Consider the following 20,508-nt stretch of genomic DNA (forward strand, 5'->3'; position numbering starts at 1 on the left):
TCAAGCTTCCTTAATGCCGCGAAGCTCAGCTGTCGTAGAGGATGTCCTCCGCTGCAGCCTGTAAGAAAGGTCATGGCCTGATGAGGGCACATAAAGGCCACAAGAAGAGGTTTCTTTAGTACTTGAACCATCGGTGAAGATATGGGTGTGCTCGATTAAGTAGGCGAGAGTAGCTTGCAGAAGCGCTGCCTGTGGCATGCGGCTCTTTGCATTCACACCTGGAACAGACTTCTTCACCTTTAGAGGAGAGAGTGTCCATGGAGGAAAGGCCAGAGGTAGTAGTTTCTGTGGCTGATTCATAGTAGGAAGGGGCAGGAGCTGCACACGCTGGCCAAAGCTAGAGTTGCTGTAAGTTAGGTGTACATGGTGTAGGAAGTGCTTCTTCCCTTGCAGGACACGGCGGAGATGGGTACGCATAGTTTCCTGGGCGGAAATCACCTCTAGTGGGAGACATCCTGCCTCCGCTACTGTTCCTGATGCAGAGGAACCCTTTGGGAGGCCAAGACACATTCGCAGGCAGTTCCGTGCAGCATTGAGAGTCTTATTGCTTAATGTAGATGATCTTTGAAGCACTGGTAGACAGTAGCGCAAAGTTCCTTCAACGAAGGCTTTTTCAAGCAGAAGCATTGATCGGCAGTTGCTACCCCAGCTTGTTCCCCCCATGAACCTGAACACTTGCGATGCTGCAGTAATCCTCTCGCGGCGTTTTTTGATCTGAGGTGACCAGGACAGATTATAGTCGATTACAGCACCCAGGAATCGCTGAGATCGTACATATGGCAGCACACTATCCACACCACAGTCACTGTTTGCTGACACGTCGTCGGCGTCCTAATCGGAACCAAGACGAGTGTGTCAGTGCTTAGGACGTTCAACGTTAACGACGTCTTGCTTGCGGCCGGTGCTATCGATGGCCTCCCAGTTGTTCTCGGATACTTTCCAAAGCAGACGGAACGGCCCGTGGTACCGGTGGAGCAGTTTGGTGGTCTTCCCTTTTGCTCAAGAAGGCGTCCATAGGTACGCGAGGTCTCCCGGATAGAATACAGCTTTGCGTCGCCCGGAATCGTATGCTTTTTTTTTCCTTTGCTGCTGCTCCTTCCCGCGCTGAGCTACTACCTCGCGCGCCTGTTGAAGCCTCTGTACGACATCTTGGGCATCCATTCCACCGCCGTCAGCGTGTGCGGAGCCCAGGCCTACCTCGACAGGAAGTGTTGGCTCGTGTCCGTTAAGAAGGAAAAACGGATAGAAGCCTGTCGTTTCGTGCTGCGACGAGTTATAGCTGGACAGGACATAAGGCAGGGATTCGTCCCAGTCCCGATGATGTGAGGAAACGTACATGCTGAGCATGTCGGCCAGCATGCGGTTAAAGCGCTCGCACAAACCGTTAGTTTGTGGGTGCTCCGCTGTAGATGTGGTATGGTCGGTTCCCAAGTCTCTAAATATCTCCTAAGTTAGCGAAGCGACAAAGTGCTGTCCGCGGTCTGTAGTGATGCGGGCTGGTGCTCCGTGGAGTAGGACTATCTCTCGTAGAAAACCCTGCGCGGCTTCAGCAGCTGTGGCCGCCGGAGATGCTACTGCCTCAACCCACTTGGTGTTGTAATCAGTCATCACGAGGATGTAGTGGTTCCCAGATTGACTCTTCGTAAATGGTCCAAAAAAAAATCCGTTCCCACCTGCTGAAATGACCTCCCTGCCAGTGGAATAGGCTGGAGAAACCCGATTGGCTTGCCAGGTGATGCTTTCCGCGTCTGGCAGTCACGGCAGGAGAGCACGCATTTCGTCACCTGTGCGAACATCTTGGGCCAAAAGTAGCGCCTACGTATTTTATCCCAGGTGCGCATGACTCCGAGGTGGCCCACTGTGATATCATCATGGCAGCTTCTTATGGTAATAAACAGCTCTGAAAACCAATGACAATAAAATTTTCCCTTACAATAGGTAGAATACAGTTTATGAGAGACAAAAAACCTTGCTACAGGCCCTTGAACTTTGTTAACTTCGTGTGTTTCTGTCGAACCCTTTCATGATGTAGCCTATGTGTGATCGACCTGGCAACGTGATGAATTCTCACATCCACATACTTGTCAACTATTGCCCTCATTAAACGAGCTGAGTGGCCCTCCAGGGCATAGCTGTTACATGCGTCTGGTGCGTTACTTTACTGGAGACACACTGAGAGGATACATGGGTAAGTTACAGGAGAGGAGGCTGTGCTCTCGGCGCATGCGCTGCCGCTGGGATCTCTGGCGGTGGGTTCTTGCGGTGCTGAAACCGAAACTCGCGCACTCCACACATCAAACCGCAACTCACGAAGACCACACATCCCTCCCCACTCAGACTGAGTCACCACCGATCTTCGTAACGGTCCGGGGGACGACTACGCCTCGGTGGTCCTTGCAGAGTATCCGTGAAGCGTAGACAACTCGGGTGCCAGCTTCACATGAGGTCGGAAATCATCGCCTTTCAATGATCGCAGTTTTCCATGCTGGGCTGCTCCAAAAACAGCTGACAGAATGTTGTCCTCGCGCGTTAGCTCTGCAATGCGTTGTGGCGAGAGTTGGGGATCAATTGCACATTCCAGCATCAGCACGTCGCCTGGAGGGGATGGCTCTTCCTCATCTCCTTGTAGTGGCGGTCTGCTTAACGCGTCTGCGTTCTGGTTGCGCCTGCCTTGCCTGTAAACAAGGTCGTAGTGGTATGCGGACAGATTAAAGGCACCACCTCGTCATGCGAGGCGATAGGACTTGTGGAAGTGGCTTCTTCGGTCCTAGAATACTGAGTAATGGCTGGTGATCTTTGATGATCGTCACACGTCTTCCCGTTATGTATTTCTGGAAATGGTTGACAGCGAATATTACTGCAAGTCCTTCTCGATCTAGTTGTGCATAATTCCTTTCTGCTTTGCCAAGCGTTTGAGACGCGAAAGCAATGGGTGCTTCTCTTCCGCCCTCATCCATCTGTGACAACACGGCGCCGACTCCGTAGGGTAAAGCGCCGCACGATAGGAGAAGAGACTTCCGTTCGTCGCAATGAACAAGCACAGTGGGGTCTCGAATAAGCTTCTTTAGTTCTTCGAATGCGTTTTGGTGCTCCGTCCTCCATTTCCATTGCACTTCTTTGTGCAAAAGCGTGTACAATGGTGAGGCCTCTGTCGCTCTGTCCTTTAGGAAGCGGTCCTAAAAAGCAAGCAGCCCTAAGAATCCTTGGAGCTCAACTTTAGTTTTCGGCTCTGGTGCATCCATGACAGCCTTAACCTTAGCTCCAGGTGTATGCACACCTTCTTTATGCCAATGCGGTGTCCTAGGAACTCCACATTGCAGACCCCAAACCGACATTCGGCCTTCTGAAGGCGCAGACCCATACTGTCCAGTCTTGAAAGTACTTGGTCCAGCCGTTCATTGTGCTGTTGCGACGTTTCCCTGCAGACAATTATGTAGTCAAGGTACACGCTGGTGCCCGGAATTCCGGCGAGAGTTGTCTGCATGATTCGCTGGAATATCGCCGGTGCTGCTGAGATTCCGAGTGGAAGTCTTTTGACCACGTACAGTCCATTCACTGTGTTCACAGTCAGTACTTTTGCTGTGTTTTCAGTGACTGGCAGTTGCTGATAGGCTTGAAACAGATCAAGCGTTGAGAACATCGTTCCACCCCTGAGAGTAGACAGCACCTCTTCAGTGGTCGGAAGCGGATAAGCCGTTTTCACGGACGCTGCATTTACAGTGCTTCTGTAGTCGCCACGGAGCCTTAACAATCCCCACTTTTGCCGAACAAGCACCAAGGGTGTCGCCCAGTCGGAATGCTGAACTCGTTGCAAAATGCCTTGTTGCTCTAAACGATTCAACTCTTCCTTGACAGCTGGTCTAAGAGCAAGGGGAACCGGTCGAGCTTTGCAAAAGCGTGGTAGGACGTTTGGGTCTAACTCTATGTTGACTGGTGGTCCCGCGTAGCTTACAACGTCTTCAGCAAAAACACGTTCATGTTTTTCAAGCAGGTGACATAGCACTGTGTGTTCGGTTCGCGTGGCGTCTTGCATTTGGTTTACGCCTTGTAGACGTATTTTTAGCGCGTTGAACCAGTTACGGTCCAGAAGGCTGCACCCGTTGCCTTCCATGACTTGCAGTGGAAGAACGTAATCCTTCGACTTGTGCCCAACTTGTACTTCCGTAGTGCCAACGAGACTCAATTGCTCTCCTGACCACTTGTGAAGGTTCAAGTCTGATTGCACCAGCAGAGGAGGTTTTGTGGGCCAGTTGCGCTCGTAGGTTTCCTTGTTGATTAGCGAATATGCTGCACGAGAGTCAACCTCGAAATACAACATCTGGCCATGGACGCGTAGCGGTAACATAAACTTTGGGCATGCCTGTAAGCTCTTGACTGTATATAGATCCTGTGCTGACCTCTTTGGCGAATGTGCCATGCTTGTATTCTGGCTTGCAGGCTTAAGCTCGAGATGATGAGTTGCAGTTTTGAGTTTTTTCTTTGTGATGCAAGCTCTTTCGATGTGCCCAATTTTCTTGCAAAAGTTACATGCAGCATTGCGAAACTTGCACTCACCCGGGTCGTGCGGGCCTTCGCATCTGTAGCAGCGCGCCTTGCGCGGAGTCTGCTGTTCTCCCTTTGCACCTTCTTTCTTCTGGCTTGTGTTGTGCACTTCCAGATTTTCTGTTTTCAGCTTTATGCTTTTTTGCTGCAGGGTAGCACTCTCCGCCCTCTCGGCGAGGTCGAAAGCCTTCTGGAACTTAAGCTCTCTTTCGGCGAACAGACGCTGTTGAAGAAGCTCGTTGCGGATGCCGCAGACGAAACGGTCGCGTAACATGATGTCCAGGGGGAGCGCGGTGCTCACGGCGGCGGCCGTCGCCTCCGCGGCGGGCGGCGACGCTCCTACGCCGAAGTTACAATCCGCGGCGAGTTTCCTTAAAGCGGCAACGTAGCCAGCAACGGATTCGCCTGGTTGTTGGTCCCGTCTCTGGAATTTGCAGCGACAGTAGAGCTCGGTTGGGCGTGGGTCATAATGCGTAGCCAAGGTTTGGACGATCTGGTCGCATGGCACTTCTCCTGGGCTCTTAGGTGCGACCAGCGCCCGGACGGTTTCGAATGTATCTGGACCGCAGAGAGTCAGGAGCAAGGCTCGCTTTTTTTCGTCGTCTGTGATGGAATTTGCCACGAAGTAAAATCCAAGGCGTTGGATCCATGATGTCCAGGACTTCCCCGAGAAAGACTCGATGGAGGCTTGCAAAGATGCCATCGCCAGTTGACTCCACCCGTTTCTTCAGTGGGTTTTCGCTTCCCTCGTCGCCAGTGTTACATGCGTCTGCTACGTTCCTTTATTGGAGATACACTGCGAGGATACATAGGTAAGTTACAGGAGAGGAGGCTGCGCTCTCGGCGCATGCGCTGCCGCTGGGATCTCTGGCGGTGGGTTCTTGCGGTGCTGAAACCGAAACTCGCGAACTCCACACTTAAAACCGAAACTCACGAACACCACACATTCCTACCTAGCTGTGAACCCCATGAGTGCTGTAACATATCCATGAATACATACAGTTTTTTTTTTGTTTTATTTCATTTGTGATATTTCAATGTTTTCCTGGTCAGCGTGTATGTCTGCGTTTATTTCCTTTTTTGGTGTTTTGCTCTGTTTGCAATATTATTTAAATATTATTGTTCTGGCTCGAAGTTACCAATCATGACTTACATTATTGTATTGTATGCTATACTGCGCATGATTTATCTTTCTTTTTACATGCGCGTGTGTGCTGGTAACGGATGCTGCCGCTGTGCCAAACTGGGTGCTGCGGGCCAGTCAGGCTGTCAATGGGCAGCTTTTTCTTGCAGCTCCCCTCCATCTGGAAATGTCTAGGTGGCAAAATAAACTGATTTGATTTGATTTGATTCTTTTTGAGGGTGTTTATTTGAAAAACGAATGTGAGCTTTTTGTCGAAAGTTCAGCTTAGAAATTTCTGTTCCTGTTTTGCCGGTAATTGGTTTCCTTGAAGTACAGGCTGGGGTCGGACTGTAGACCTTGTTTCAGCTACCGATTTATGTGGGAAAACTTGAACCTATTCATGTCTGCCCAAGTTAATAGTTTGTTTATGGTCATCTGTAGTGGTCTCTCGCACCTTGATATAATGGAGGACGCACATGCTGTTTGAAGATCATCGGCATAAAATGAAATGTGTTATAGACTGTGGGATTACTTTTGGCCGCAGTGGCTGAGTGGTTATGGTGCTCTGCTGTTGAACCTAAAGACGGGGGTTCATTCCTGACCGCGGCGGTTGCATTTCGATGAAGGCGAAATGCTAGAGTCTCGTGTGCTATGCAATGTCAGTGCATGTTAAAGAACCCCAGGTGGGGTTCTTTAACGTTCTTTTTCTTTGCCTGTGCGTTGAGCTTAGTAAGCAGTATTATGACACTGTCATTCGCTAACCCACTCCCCTTTGGTAATATGATAAGACACCTTAGATCAGGCCAGGCCGGGATCGTGCTGATGGAGCGAACGTCAGATCATTTGCTGCAGGATTACAGCTTTCACTTTGATAATGGTTATGTACAGACATTGGAACTACACGTACTTTCTCTTTTAAAGGAGCACTGAAGAGAAATCTGAACACGTATTTTTACCGCCGGAACTCAATACACACTTCCGACCTTTCTTACAACTTCGAATTTGCTCTGTGCGACCGATTTCCCTAATTTAAAGCTCATTAATCGTCACAACTCCCGTCTTTTATTTTTGAATTGCCCGCAGAGGGTGGGAGGAGTCGCACTAACCTCTCAACCAGTCCCGTGGCGGCTTGCCGCCCTGCCATCGGCGGAGTGATACGTAGTGACCGGCGAAAGCAAAGAGTCCACGCGTATTTTTATTTCCGGGGGCATAATTTGCAGCATTGTAGTCTCTGACTAGATCTATTTAATCACTGAAACCTAAAAAAAGCAAACTAACAGCGAAAGCAAAGCCGTGAAGCGACTGCCTGAAAGGCACTCCATGCGTTCGTCGACTGCTCCCACCGTCTGCGGGGGAATTAAAGCAAAAAGGCGCTAGCCAGATTTTAATCCGATTTAAATTAAGGAGATCGGCCGCACAGGGCAATAATTACAATTTTCTAAGAGTGCTCGGAACGTGTAGATCGGAAGACGAGCTTGGATTCATCTTCAATGCACCTCTAAGGTATGCACTTGCAGTGTTTCGTTGTAGCGCACATAGTCCAACTTCGTTCATGCATGATGCTTTTGGTGTGCCAAGTTTGTGGCGCGCAGCATGTCCAGCGAAGCACTTCCAGGGTGTTCGTCAGTATGGAATGTAGCGCGTGACAATAGGATTAAGTAGATAGGAAAATGCGCTTCACTCACAGCTGGAGGTGCACGCAAATAATTTGCGAACATGGGAACCACGAAAAGCTTATCTCTTAGCGGTCTAAACTTGTAGCCCTGAGGTGATGTGCATTCTGCTGTCGACGGAGAGACCTGCACAGTGTCTTTCTCAGTGCAGTCCACGCCTCCACTTAGAAAAAAAAATTAAGCTTCTCTTTTTCCGTGTTTTGAAGACTTCTGCGAGAACATGCACATTTAGAGCAGGTTGCATTCTGTTTATTCTCCCGTCTGACGCTACAGCACTAGTTCGATGAATCAACCGAAATACAAAAGACATAAAAACGAATTTCAATGCAAGGGTTGGCTGATTTGTAAAGCGGATTTGTAAAGCTGGCAGTATTTAACAGCTAAATGGGGTGACGCGTATTTCCTCACCCCAACACATGTAAGCGCCACCGAGGAAAAGATAAATACCACACTGCAGAAGGTACCGTATAAAAGCGTGTAAGGGGCGCACTTTTTTTCCCAGATTCGAGGGCCAATTTTGAGGATGCGGCCCATACGCGCGATGTGCGAAAAAAAATGTTCTTTATAAAGTAAAAGCACCAATCAGAGAATAAGCGGCATTTATTCTAGGTTCTTTTGTGACTCGCGGAGTATTTCGACTCTGAGCTGGTGCTGTGCTCTGGTGCACGCCAATGCCGAAGGAAGGCGCGCAGCAGGTCCGCTGTTAACGCGTAGCCGTTCTTCCGCACTTCCATCATGTTGTAAAGCAGCTCTTCTTCCAGTTCGGGAAACTCGCACGGCTTGCCTCGGAAAGCGCACTTTTTGCAGCTTGTGTTCCTCAATGCATCCTTTTGGTTGCACCATCATGGGGCGCACTCTCGGCCATGTCGAATTTCCTGCCCGCCGCACGCTTGCCCTGTTCGAGAGCTAACTACCAGCCGTGCTAAAACTGCGACGCTGGGCGGCGGCACGCGAAAGCCACAACCACACCTATAGTATTCTAGAATATGGGGTAGTGTGTTCAGGCGCCGTCACTCACCATGCATTGGCGTGTCGCGGCGCGCGTCGAAAGAAACTGGAGTCGTGCGGCGGCGCTGCTGCAGCATGGGCTGGCGGGGAAAAGGCGCGCTTTTCTTTGTCGGCTGCTAGTCAGTGACGCGTACGCGTGCATTGACACGGTTGCGTGCTACGCGGCTCGTAGATAGTTTTTCGTGTGATCCCTTTCTCGTGCTATAATTGTCGCTGGCCGTCCGGCAGTGAAGAAATGCCGAATCGTCGGCGGCAACGGCACTGCTTTGCACCTGGGTGCACAATAGGCTACCTTTGCAATAAGGATGAGCAGCCGTCGCTTTTCGCTGTTCCAAAAGATGAAGCACGCATGAAGGTCTGGGAGCAGAATTTGCACCGGAGAGACAGGGCCCTGGATGAAACGTGCTCGGTACATGAACTGCACTTCGAGCCATCGTGCATTCTCAGAGATTACGTCCACGTTATGAAGGGAGAAGAAGTCGACATACCACGCGGGAAACCAGATTTGACGCCCGACACCGTGCCGAAGTTTCTTCCCATAATCCCGAGCTACTTGTCAAGGAAAGCGTCCCAACCAAGAGTACTGGGGCTCGAGTGAAACAGAGAAAACGACGAGCTGAAGTATTTCCTGAAAGCAGCGCTGGAGCTTCTGACGGTCAACAGAAACACCTAACGCTTTGTACTGCAAGCCTCAGCGAGAATATTTGATCCACTCGGTCTCTTAAGTGCAGTGACAATCACGGCGAAAACGCTGTTTCAGGAACTTTGGATGCTTGGGTTGGGCTGGGATGAGGCATTGCCCCACGGCGTGAGTGAGAAATGGGAGAATTGGATCGATTCAGTGCATCACCTCAAGGACATTTCCCTACCTCGACGGTATGACTGCAGTGCCAACGGCACCCCTCAACTTCACATATTCACGGATGCAAGCCCTCAAGCCTATGGAGCAGTCGCCTACCTGAGAAGCGAGAGCAATGGGAAAACAGCGGTTTCTCTGGTCATGGCCAAAACGCGCGTCGCACCGATCAAGACGCTGTCCCTGCCACGGTTAGAGCTTCTTGGTGCTTTGATAGGTGCGAGGATGTGCGCATACCTGAAGGAATCTCTGGGTTTGAACCTCGACGGCGTGACTTTGTGGACAGACTCCATGATTGCACTATATTGGATAAAAGGAGCAGCCGCTCAGTGGAAGCCCTTTGCGGCTAGCCGAGTTGGAGAAATCCAAGAAAAGACAAGCACAATCGACTGGAGACACTGCCCTGGGATCCACAACCCAGCAGGTTTCCTAACTCGAGGAATTTCTCCAGATACACTCAAAAGCTGTGAAGAATGGTGGAAAGGACCCAAGTGGCTTACGCAGTCACCGACAACCTGGCTTGACACACCGGCTGATATCCCTACGGAGACAGTCGACGACGAAAGAAAACACACAAAGTTAGCGGTCAGCCTTGTTGCAGCACAAGCCCCGCCACCATTAATTGAAATCAAGCGCTTCAGTAATTTCAATCGCTTGCAACGAGTCACAGCTTGGGTGCGAAGGTTTTTGCACAACTGCGCTCGGAAAGAACGTCTGGGGGGCCCGCTCAGCGCTGACGAAATCAGGCAGGCGCAGAATTTCTTGCTCCAGGCAGTTCAAAGAGAAGCTTTCGGCGAAGCGAAAGGCCTAACAGATAAGAGCAGTCGCTTTCAAGGACGTCCAGAACTGAGGAGTTTAGACGTGTTTCTGGATGACACTGGACTGCTGCGGCTGAAGGGGCGTTTCCAACACTCCAACCTCAGCTATGAGACCGCTCATCCGGTAGTTCTGCCTGCTTGTCACCCTCTCGTCGACCTCCTGATCCAAAGCACTCATCAACGGCTGCTACATGCGGGATGCCTTGACACCTTGACTCAGCTGTGAGAGAAGTTTTGGATAGTATCTGGGCGACAAGTCGTAAAGAAAGTCCTGAGCCATTGTATGACCTGCAGAAAAATGAGCCGCAAAAGTGCCACGGAGCCTGTAGCGCCACTGTCACGAGACAGGGTTTCAGAAGCAGCTCCATTTGCGGTCACAGGTCTTGACTCCGCGGGACCACTTTTAAAAAAGACGGAAGGCAAGATCAGAAAGTCGTACATTTTGCTTCTGGCCTGCGCAGTGACAAGAGCAGTACATCTATAGATTGTGAGCGATCTCTAAACTGGCAGTGTCCTCATGGCGTTCCGTCGCTTCGTAGCGAGACGCGGCATCTGCTGCACGCTGTATTCCGACAATGCTAAGACTTTCCACCGTGCTGCAGCGGAGCTGAAGAAACTTTGGACAACGGCTCGCCTTCAAGAAGTGCTAGACTATTTGTCCCAGCAAGAGATTGAATGGAAATTCAATGTGGAAAGGGCAGCTTGGTGGGGAGGCTTTTGGGAGCGGATAGTGCGCTCGGTGAAAACTGCATTGAAGAAGGTGCTGGGGTGCAGCTACGTGAACTTCGAAGAACTCTGCACCATTCTGGCGGATATCGAAGCCATGATACACTCTCGGCCCCTCATTGCGATCCCCTCTGACGCGGGAGAACCGGAGCCACTGACGCCGGCACACTTTCTTGTCGGAAAGCGCTTGACCGTTTTACCAACCTGCGGTGCACATCCCACGGCTGCCAGCTCCAGCGTACTAACTCGTCGTTAGAGGCACAGACAACGCCTGACTAAAGGCCTGTGGAATCGGTGGCAAACCGAATACTTGTGTTTACTGAGGTCCCACCATCATTCTACTCCGACAGCCTCAAGTGACCTGCAAGTGAACGATTTGGTGCTGCTGCATGACGATTTTCACCCTCGACAAACATGGAAAACTGGCCGCATAACGGAGCTGTTTCCTGGGCGAGACGGAAGAACGCGCTCCTGTGCAATACGCTAGCCAAGTGGCACCACAGTAAGGCACGCGATCCAACTCCTGCACCCGTTAGAGGCACAAAATGAATGAGTTAGAACTCATTCGGCGGGGAGGAAGATCCTACGTCAGTAAGGCGCTTCCAAGACATCTTCATGGCACGACGGTGGGGGGCCACCCACTGCGTCCGAGGGAAGGGGCCTCGGCTCGCTCCAAGGTCACTTGGGAAGCTCCCCCGACTCCCCCGCCGGAAAGCGGAGGGCGTGTGTGTGGCAGTGGTTTGTGCGTCACGGCCGACGGGCAGAGGGGACGATTGCTTTTTCAATGACGGCGAAGAACAGACACTCTGCGACCCCGGAGAAGCGAGCCTCTCGTTTTTGACGCTCTCCGGCCAGTGTTCTTTCTTTGGTGTAGTTGTAAATAAATCCTCGTTCGTTGTTGTTAAAGTATTTCATTTCAGACTCCCGTAAGTCATTGGAAAACGAACAAAGGCCTCCGAGGAAGTGCAAAAGCTGTTGGGATGATTCTACTGCCGCGAAGAGATTAACAAGTTGTGCTGGTGGTGATACAACCCAGACAGCTTTGTCCATGGACGTGCAGGCTGACCACGAACCCTAGACCACTGCAGAGGCAGCTTCAACAGAAGGCTTGCTCAAGCTTTGCGTCCCTTAAACTTATTGGAGCTGCCACCGGATTCCGAACCACGAAGCGATAGTCTACTGCAAAGTTAAAACGGGCGAGGGCGAACATGAGGACATTTTATCTGAGAGAGCGGTAATTTTCTCCCAAGACGCTATGCCCGGCGTGGCGTATTCAGCGCATCTCTGTGGCGTCGAATTGAAGGAGGGCGCATTTTGAGCTGCGAAGTACAGAGCATTGTACGGAACGTCGACTCGTACCGCCTTTGTAAGGGTGCTTTAGAAATGTCAAGAGTCCAACTTTCTGCCCTTACAAAATGCCTTCAGCTTCAAGTGATCAGCAGAGATGGCTCACATTTTAGCAAGCACTGCGCATGGAAAGAGCCATCTGAAGGTATGTACCACAGCTGCTTGCATTGTATGGTGCTCATGTGTGTGATTAAAATTCTCTTTATATATTTATTACGACGCACGCAAGGGCAAAACGCGCCGTGAAGAAGAACATCCAAAATACTGCACACAGACTGCGTTTAGCAGTACTGAAAATCAAATGGCTATCACGCCGCTATGCCAAGGTTCAGGAGAATCTAAAGGAAATGAAAGCCGAAAATGAGTCAAAACAGGATGAAGTTCTTGAAGTGCAAATTGTTGCTTTGCTGCCTAAGCAGCAAGAATGTGTTAGGCAGTACTTCTCCGCAGCAAAGAAGAAAAATTCAAAAGGAAACACCTATTCTAAGGACTAGATATTAGAATATCTATTCCAGCAAAAGTACATTATAACGTTACATTAAAACGTAAAAAGTGGGTTCGGTTTCAGCCGCAAAGTCCTATCGCAGCTAAAGAAGAAGACGAGGTGGCCTCCTGGTAGAAGAACTAAAGTTGTCTGAGCACCTGAATGTGACATCTACGGGCCACATTGAAGGATTGGTTGATATGGGCCCATTCAGCACTGAAGGAGAGAATGTTCCCTGTGATCACAGAATGGTCATTATGTTCGTTCTATTCACCGGAAAATGGACACAGCTTATCGGTGCATTTACCACTAGTGGGAACGCAAGAGCAGAGATCCTCGCAAAAGTGCTCATAGAAGCAACTATCCTAGCTTAAGCAAAAGGTCTACTTGTTGATTTCATAACGTGCAATGGCGCCTCGTGGAATCGGCGGGTGTGGAGACTTCTGGGAATTGGCGTAAAGACAGGAAAAATCACTTGCAGTCTTGAACACCCTGTGGATTCAATCCGCCAGCTTTATATTTTATCTCATTTTCCTCACTTGCTTGAATGCGTGAGGAACACACTGCTGCAGCCTCCACTGAATACTCCGTGTGGCATGGTAAGTGCTGGTAATTTTGTTTTCTTTTATAGTGCTTTTTTGAATCGTGGTGCATGATTAAATGGAGAATTATTGTAATATATGTGTTGCGTTCACACTTCGTGGTGTAAAATGTGCCTAATAGGCATGTCTTACATTGTTACAACGGTTCCAGGTTTCCGTGCAGCCCATCAGAGAAGCATTCAAAATTGACTCGGCAATATCACCCTCAAGGCGATGCCTTGGCCTCACATCTGTGCACCTACAACCAAATAGTTTCGAGAAGATGCGGGTGACTTTTGCCTTTCCGCTGTTTGGAGACCGCGTGATTAATGGACTTCTTTTAGGCATCTTGGGGCGAAATAGAGGCAACTGTTAAATTCTTCAGGTCAGAAAACTGCCTTGATACAAGTACTGCGATTCGTGTAGATTACTAGCAAATGATAATAAAGCGCATCGGCTGGTGGGAAATACCGCAGCAAGAAGCAACCTTTCCGCCCTGCAGCATAACTTCAGTCCTCATGCACCTAGAGCGTATTGCTTAATTTCATGATGAAGCATGTTTAAAAAGAAGCAATACCTGTTTTGCTTCCCTACTTTATATGGCATGATGGCTTCAGCACTTCTGGGTTTTATGCTATTGCAGGAAGATCAACTCTATCATCAGGATTATGACCTCCCGCTTCCCTGCTAGAGCACTCCGACCAGGCTTCAGGAGTGTACAGACCCTAAAGGATTTTCTGGATCTCATGTCGTGCTGGGAACGCCATGCAAATGGAGTTGGCGGATTCCGTAGTGCCTCCACAGTAGATGGACTTAGGGTCACGATATCAAGCACATCAGCTCTACTGGACCATCTACGGAAACACAATTTCAATACCTGATGACAGCGAGGCTGAGCCAGGATCCGTTAGAGAATTTTTTCGGGATTATCAGGCAGTCATGTGGCTCAAATCATCACCCGACACAAACATATTTACTGATTGTTGTCAACTGCTTTGTTTTATAACCTCGCAAAAGCGGTGAGCGCGGGCAATGCAGAGCGTGGTGAAGAAATAAGTTCTCTTCTTGAACCTTGTGATGGTTCCACTCGAGAAGCCGGAGTTAATGAGTTGGAGAATGCCGTCGAAGCAGGGAATCTGGACTTGGCAGGCTGCATGCTACAGAGGCTTCCATCCGATCATAAAGAATATGCAGAAAAGAAAGGTGATGATCGGCTCATATATTAGATGGCCGGCTATGTGGCACGAAAGTTCCTAAAACAAAATGACTGTGCAGAGCGCAGGCACCTTCTGTTGCTTACTACGGCTGGACCTGCACGATATTCTGAGTTTACGAAGCTTTGTGACAAAGGTGGGCTTCTGCACCCATCTCACGCCTTATTTTTCGAAGTGAAAAAACTCGAGGGCACATTTACTGCCTTTCTCAGCAAACAAGGGCTGTGCAGTGACAGTGTAGTGACGTGATGCTGCGTGCAAAGAAGCACTTCGACTATAGCTGAGGCTGCAGCGAGCAGGCAGACATACTGGCAGATGCAGTGGTCAAGTTTTATGTCCTTATAAGACTTAATTTTTTTATCAAGGGCATCAACCAGTCGCGAGAGGCAGGGGGAAAAAACCATGCGAAAAGCAGCCGACGTTCATAAGTATGCCACCGCTGCCGTCTGGTCATGAATTGGTCAAGATTTCGTGGTCACGCTTTCCGCTCACTGCAGTATGCACAACAGTTTTCTCATCACCCTTGTGTTCAATCTTTCCTCTGCAGCAGCACCCGCTGTAAGTTCTCTGCGGGTGTACACATTACAACTATTGGAAAAGAATTTGGAGCCGCACTCTTAGCAAAAGAAAATATGAGGTAGTCGGGGAATGCAAGGCAACGAAAAATTTGTATTTTAACAATGACCTGCAGACTTCATTGTGTTCTGTCTCCTAAAATGTTCTTTCAATTCAATGACGTTGTTACAATAAATTCGCGGAGCTGTTTTCCGGCCGTCTGTTAGTCACTGCTCTTTTTTTTTCTTCCATGTGCGACTTGTCTTATCGCATTTAATTTTATTTGTCGTGCATAAACAACGACAAACATTTCCAGGGCACGTTGTTGAAGTGTTTTCTTTTAAAAGGACCAAAAATATTGGGTGCGATGCACGGAACTCACCGCCGCGTATCGGGAGGAGTGCATGCAGTGACAGCCCGTGCTCTGGTGGCGCCATCTCGTGGCCTTCGACATCAACAGCGACACCCGTAGTCCTCCCTGAGCACATTATCCCTATATTCTAGTACACTGCACCACTTGAAGGACGGAAAATTTAATTTTTTCCCTTCCTCCATGCTATACCACAACTACCACGCCCAAAAGGCTGGAGCTGGCGATATTGATGCCGATGTAAATAGCAAAAGGTCGCGCGGAGAAAAATTGGACGATGATGATGATGACCGCCGTCTCGGGCGCCATCCATGGACGGCCCTTGGAAGCTCCTGTGCGCGTGTGTGACCTCTGCGATCAAGCGCACCGTTGCTCATAGCCGAAGCTGATCGCAGAGGTACGGCGCGTGCATTTAGAAGGCTATTCTCGCTTGGGTCATGGAAAGTTCAGGTGCGGAACTTACACGGATTTATTTTTTTAAAACATGTCCTTCGGGAAAACGGGGTGCGGCCCTAGACCCTTACACACGTTTATATGGTAGCATTATTTAGATGACTCTTATAGTACAGTCACCATGTCACTCAGTGCCTTTGAAACCACCAGGCTTCAAATTAAGTGTTGCAAAGAACTTTCAGTCTTTTATGATTTGCCGTGGCCATTGCTCTTTGCCAGGCAGTAGTTTCCAGCTGTGCAAAGAGCTCGTAGCAAAACGACTCGCATTTTTTCTGGGCAGGCGAAGCAGCTGTGTTTTGATTAGCTAAGGTACTTGAGAATAAATTCCTAGCAGTGAAGTGCACTGCAGATTTTCACCGGCAGCGACAGAATGTACACCAAACAGCACCTTCACCACCCATTCGTACTTCTACTGAGTATCTGTCGGCTAATAATTGGAGGACTTTCGGCTGTACACGGCTCGATTAGCACGCTGAGGCACCAACGCTCCATGTCTCCATGTCTTTAGGAAGAAAACAGAATGAGCATATGCCTCTGACCTAGTGAGAATCACGCTTATGCTGCCGTCTGGTGGCCCGCAGTACCCTCTTTCTGGCCCTTCTTGCTCTCATCGCCACGTGGTGATAGTCTACGGATATTGCGAATAGTTACAGCAGTGGCTTAGTGTTGTTGATATCTTTGTCATGCCCAAGCATGTTTGATGTCTGTGCACTGGGGTGAAAGCACTTGGCATTTTACTGTTGCATGCACTGATGTCTTGACTTAAGTATTAATGGTGGTCATTTCTGACTTTCTTAAAGAGGTTGCACGAGGTACAACTGAACGAGAAGGCACAATCATTGCTTAGGTTGTTATGGCTTCCTCTTTGGATGGGGTAAGGCTTTTATGCCTCTGCATTTGTTCATGTTGAAATACAGTGATAATACAGCTTATCATGGCTTCCTTGCAGGCAGTGGTCTTCCGAAAGAAATGGTGCCAGATCTACCCAGTAACGCTGGTATGTTCCTGAATCGTACTTTGAGATGGGGGCTTAATGCACACCTGGAATCTGGTTGAGCTATATTAGCTGTCTTTCTTGGAACAGTGAAAAGCAAGGTGTGTGTGATGGGCAAAAAAGTAGTCACAGGTTAAATTGCTCACATGTCTTCTGTCCTTGCAGGGAGTAACGGCACTTCAGGGGGTAATGCGTTCAGTATTCTTGGCAGAGATGTAGAGGGGGCTCAGCAGAGCGGTAAGTATGGAGCATGCTTTTGGGTGCTTTGAGGCTGCTCGCTGCTGAACATGACGGTACGTATGAAAGATGTTCTGGATTGTTCTGTATTGCTTGAGACTGCTGGCTGCTGAATATAGCAGTGTGCGTGGAGCATGCTTTTGGATGCTTTGAGGCTGCCTGCTGCTGTAATTGTTTTTCTCCTACACTATAAGCAAAAATATACCCAAAAGGGAGTAAAAATGGTGGCGGCCACCCTTTTTACTCTATTTGTGAAAACACTTACTCCATGAGTGGGGAGTAAAAAGGTGGACTGTCCTCCATTTTACACCCATGAGGGAATAAGGGAGTAAAAATGAGGATTTACCAGCATATACTCTAGTCTAGAAAGGGAGTTAATTGTGCCAAATACTCCACCAGTGCCGAAATGGAGAAAAAAAACACCATTTTGCGCAATCCGCCCCGCCACCTAGCGTCTCGTCTGCTTCTGGTCAGTTTTCAGATGATGGCGGTCAGTGACGACCGCTTGGTTACCATCGTCGCTGGATCTCTGCTGACTTCTGCTCCTTCACGGGCGCCTGCCGCGGTACAAGATATTGGCTTGTCGCCGTTTTCCGCTACAGTACGGTACATAATTGAATTGCTCCTGTGAAACCTCCAGTGCTCTAACCATACCTAACTTTCCTTGGTTTGTGTCGCCACCCCGTTACGGCCCCCGCTTAGGCCTAATTCTCAGACTTTTTTCAGTGTGGTCCTCGCAATGTGTTGCATGAACATTGAACTGTGATCGAACATAGTGTCAATGCTGAGCTCTTGATTGAGCTCATGAGGCCGCATTTTTCCTCAGCCATGTTTAAAATCCAAGCCTTAGTGAAGTGAATATGAAAGCAAGCACTGCCATTCCAAACTACCATCAGGTGTATTTTCATCTTTTCTGCTGTGGTTTTGGGTCAAATATAGCGTGGTGCATGACCGTGAAAACTACCCAGCGTCTCCTTTTCAGTTTTGAACTACTGATTATAAGGTTACATCCCTTTATCTACGAACATGGCCAACGAAACGAGCTTGTACAGCAAAAGGAGACAACAAGCAGACGACTCCTGCCGCGTACGCCGCCGCTGGGCTAGCAGACGGCGGAAAGAATGCGTGACGCGGGGTCTAGGGCAGCGCAGTTTCCCAAGTTGGGTTGCCGGCGGCCCGCAGAGCTACTGCCCGTTTCCGCCGCTGTCACTGCTGTAAGAGTGAGCCTGAATGAGGATAAATAAACATGACGCCATTTTTGGGCTTCATTTCTGTGGGTTGTAAAAAATTTATTCCCTTTCCACTCCAAAATAACTCCCTTTATACTCCAAAATAACTCCCCTATATAAGGAAGTAAATAAAAAACACCATACGTATAGAGTAAAAAAAACCTCCTTTTGGGTGTGCGTTAGAGGACAAGCCATTTACTCCCTTTTGGGTGTTTTTTGCTAACAGTGTAGGTCATACTAAAAACTTTGTTGAGCTCTACTCAGACCTAGCAGAAGGGTTTCATATCACAGTCAGTGTCAAAGTGTAAAGTGCTTGAGGGCAGGCCGTAGCAAGTGAAATCGCACAGCAGCTTGTAATTTTCAAGTTGGCATGTCCAGCTGCACTGCATTTCATACGCGAGGTACAAAAACACATCTGCGAGAGGGTGAAGAAGGAAGGAGAAGCGCTACTAACAAGTGAAGGATTATTTGAAAAGGCATGTTACAACCAGCACCACATTCAAAGATATATCAGGTAGCTCAACTTTCCATTTAATACATGAGGTAAAACACTATAAAATGTGCGGAAGTGGGCCACATGAAAAGTAGGTTTTGCTCTACACTTGTTTTGTGGTTGAGTGGTCAGAGGCATAACTTTGGAGAAAGCAACAGCGAATTTGTGGTGTGCAGGTTTTAATCTGCCTTGCAATGTTTTTTTTGCATTTGTTCGGCATTTTCATTTGTTGTCATTTCATCTTAAAATCGTTTTGTTCAAAAAAGAATTGATTGTAACAGTATGCACAACTGAACGGCATGAAGTAGTTTCTCTCACGCATACTGTATTCATTTGTCTAAATTCAAGTGCTGCATATGACCTTTGAATGTACTTTCTATGCCGTACAGAGGCAGAATCCCCCATAATTGCATGCTGTACCATATGATACGCAAGTAAATGCGTCCCCCTTGTAACGCAGTCTTAAGGATTATCACACTGCAGGTGCTGTAACAGAACAAAAAAGGAACCTATTTTATGACTTTATAACCCTTTTAAATGCTTCCTCTACGTGGAACGAAGCAAATCTTTTCATTACATATGGAATTTCGTGATTAAACGCTCAGCACCACCTCCACATACACTTAAAAAGAAAACTGCTACAGAAATCTTTCTGAAGGTTGAGCTGCTGCAGGCGTTGTTTTCAGACAGGGAAGATGTGGTACTTAATAAGCAAGGCTTCCACTAACTCTTCACGATTGCTCAGGACAAGGAAAATGTAGCGTATCATATATGATACGCTATGCAATAAACTGTCAAGAAACCATTAAGGAGTACTTTGGTCTGTTTTCACTTACCGATATTGCATGGATTGCCTAGTAATCTGCATGTAGATCTCTCTCAGATCTTGAAAGATTGCATGTCTTGTATCACAGCCTGGAGTACGTGTCATTAGTTATCTTCTGGAATCATGATTATTTCTCACTGTAGTGTCCTAGTGAAAGCACTCTGCTAGAACAGCATGTTCTTGAGCTATGAACTATGACAACAGCCCAGCACGATAGAAAGCTGGGCTGGTTGGAGGCTGTACACGATGTATTTTATGGGTGCGAACTTTAAAAAGTTGCATAGGGAAGGAAGGAAGGCAATGTGAGTCCTGTGTGTTCCTTCTGTGTCTTTATAAAGTTCGCACCTACAAATACATAATGATTTAAATTCATGTCTCAGTGTGCACACTTTGCAGAGGACAGCCTTGGAAACAAGACAGCTGGCCAGTCTCTTGATGAAGGCAACGGGGAGATGATTGAGAAGCCTGTGGCCTTGTTTGAAGCTATGGATGCCCAGGTGATGTAGGAGTGTGGTTTGGTACATGGGGATTAATGTCTCAAGGTGACACATGCTTTTAGATGCCGTAGTGGAGAACTGCGATAAATTTGGACCACCTGGAACGCTATGTGCACCGGTGATGCATAACACAGTTAATTTTGCATTTCACTGCCATTGTATTGTGGCTCTAGTGGCCAGGATTCAGTCACGCATCGTTTCGCTCGTCATCCGGCTGTCATAGCCACCATGGCTGCTGGTGTTTTATAAAGCTTATGCGAGTTGCAAATAATTCAAAGAAGAAATTTTTAATAAGTGGCATTGTTGAAGACGTAGTAGTTTTGCATTTAACAGCTGTTGATGAACTTCAGAACATGAAAATTTTGGCAGATATCTGCTTCGTTGGGGGAAAATGAGAGAGAAAAGACTAACACGCTCTGACCAGTCTCATGAGAGAGCCGACGCTTCGGTGCCAAGGTGCCATCGTCAGGGTTGGCTGGTTG

General features: G+C 48.5%; 1 pseudogene; it reads left to right on the forward strand.

The window, feature by feature from the left end:
- Positions 1-8,695: 8,695 nt before the first annotated feature.
- On the forward strand, positions 8,696-20,035 carry LOC149361030 (uncharacterized; annotated as a pseudogene).
- Positions 20,036-20,508: the final 473 nt, after the last annotated feature.

Source organism: Amblyomma mixtum, chromosome 2, assembly GCF_055824585.1.
Source record: "Amblyomma mixtum isolate Tamu chromosome 2, ASM5582458v1, whole genome shotgun sequence".
Taxonomy (NCBI): domain Eukaryota; kingdom Metazoa; phylum Arthropoda; class Arachnida; order Ixodida; family Ixodidae; genus Amblyomma; species Amblyomma mixtum.